Source organism: Octopus bimaculoides, chromosome 2 (genome assembly GCF_001194135.2).
Source record: "Octopus bimaculoides isolate UCB-OBI-ISO-001 chromosome 2, ASM119413v2, whole genome shotgun sequence".
Classification (NCBI taxonomy): Eukaryota; Metazoa; Mollusca; class Cephalopoda; order Octopoda; family Octopodidae; genus Octopus; species Octopus bimaculoides.
In genome coordinates this window covers 16,613,257-16,615,035 of record NC_068982.1, presented here as the reverse complement: position 1 = coordinate 16,615,035, position 1,779 = coordinate 16,613,257, and the positions used below count along the sequence as shown (strand labels likewise).

Here is a 1,779-nt window from a genome sequence, read left to right as displayed (position 1 = left end):
TATACACGTGTGTTTGTGTGTGTATGTGTGTATGACGAGGTTCTTTCAGTTTCCATCTGCTTAATCCACTCACATGTCATTGATCAACACGTGGCTATTGCAGAAGACTCTTGCCCCACATGCGGTAAAACTGAACCCGGAACCATGTGGTTGGGAAGCAAACTTCTTACCATACAGCCACGACTGGATAAAATGTATGAAAATAAATAGATTTTCTTGCCTGAAATATTTGCATTTTACTTACTTGAGATGCAAATATAATTCCAAGAATGCCTGTTGGTAAAAAACAGAAAACTGTGACAAAAATTGCTGTAGTCAAATAATTGTAAACATATTGTGGTTGCTGGTTTTGTATCTGAAAAGATAGAAATCAAAACCATAACATAATTCTCATGGGATGATGATGATGATGATGATGATGATGATGATGATGATGATGATGATGATGATGATGATGATGATGATGAGAACTATTATGAAAGCGATGATGATGTAGGACAATGAATAATAATAATAATAATAATAATAATAATAATAATAATAATAATAATAATAATAATAATAATAATACGAAGAAAGTCTATTGATAGCTGCTAGTGTCACAGCAAGTCATAGGGAAACGAAAACACAAAAGGAACTTAAAAACTAGAACAAAGAACAGAAATTATCTGACTAGCAGGAGAAAGTGTTGTATTGAAGATTCCCAGACATAGTTTCAGTAAATAGTAGAAGTGAGACACGGTTATGGCAGCAGAAGATAAAGCTGAAGAGGGAGACAGAAAGTTTGTTAGTAGCTGCACAAACTGAAGCATGAAGGACTAATTGTATAAAAGCCAAAATAGACAAAATCTAAGTAGATTCCCTGGTTGACGAAAGGACGAACGTTGTTGTGCCTCAAGGATGCATCAATGAGAAACGCTGCTGACGATTACAGACCAATTTCCTGCTTCCCATTAATGTGGAAGTTACTGTGAAGAGGAATTGCAGAAGAACTGTATAGGTTTCTTAATGAGAACGATATATTACCTCCAGACTAAAAAGGCTGTAGACAAAAGTGGTAATGCAATATTGTAATCGAAGGAGCTAATGCGTGGGTGATAGCATCATTTCGTTATGGAACAGGAATTATAAAATGGCAAAAGTGAGAAATGAAGAAAATTAATATCAAGACCAGAAAATGTTAGCAGCACACGGATCTTCCCACCCTAAAAATTACACCAATAGGCTGTACCTCTCCTGAAGAAAGGGTGGCAGAGCTTTAATCAATTGCCAAGACTGTATCGAAGCAGAGCAAAATAGCCTAGTGTAGAATATAAAAAATACCGTGGAGTCACTATTGAAACACACGAAGAATGCTGGCGTAATCAACACGGTAAATTAGGTAAATGAAGAAAAATTTATACTAGAAATGAACAAAAGAAGAAAAAAAGAAAAAGTATGGAAGGAAACGAAACGTACGGTTAGTTTGCAAGTGATGTGGACGCCAATACAGACGCAGAGGGCCGATGGCTATGGACGAGGTGGAGTGAGCTGAAGATAGAGAGAGAAGCACTCGTATGCGCAGCTCAGTAACAACCGTCAAGAACCAACTCTATGAAATGCAGAATAGACAACACTACCGATTGCGACAAACGCAGAATGTGTGGTGAGAGGGATGAAACGGTATTGCACATTGTTAGCGAATGCCAGAAATTGGCACGAGCGAATACAAACGATGCCATGACTTCGTGGCAAGAATGATCCATTGGGAGCTCTGTGGCAAAGAGCAAAGATGTGGTA

The 1,779-nt window shown here is 37.7% G+C and overlaps 1 protein-coding gene and 2 long non-coding RNA genes across 3 annotated transcripts in view; 1 reads left to right on the top strand and 2 right to left on the bottom strand.

The window, feature by feature from the left end:
- The window catches only part of LOC128250524 (uncharacterized), a 15,765-nt gene extending 14,005 nt beyond the window's left edge, over positions 1–1,760 (bottom strand). Inside the window, exon 1 of the long non-coding RNA XR_008266534.1 lies at positions 245–1,760. This is a non-coding gene — a long non-coding RNA (uncharacterized LOC128250524). The remainder of the gene's footprint in view (positions 1–244) is intronic.
- The window catches only part of LOC106884207 (uncharacterized), an 83,212-nt gene that overhangs the window by 40,651 nt on the left and 40,782 nt on the right, over positions 1–1,779 (bottom strand). The gene's annotated exons all lie outside the window — the stretch shown is intronic.
- Positions 1–1,779, top strand: part of LOC128250526 (uncharacterized) — a 34,059-nt gene that overhangs the window by 19,579 nt on the left and 12,701 nt on the right. The gene's annotated exons all lie outside the window — the stretch shown is intronic.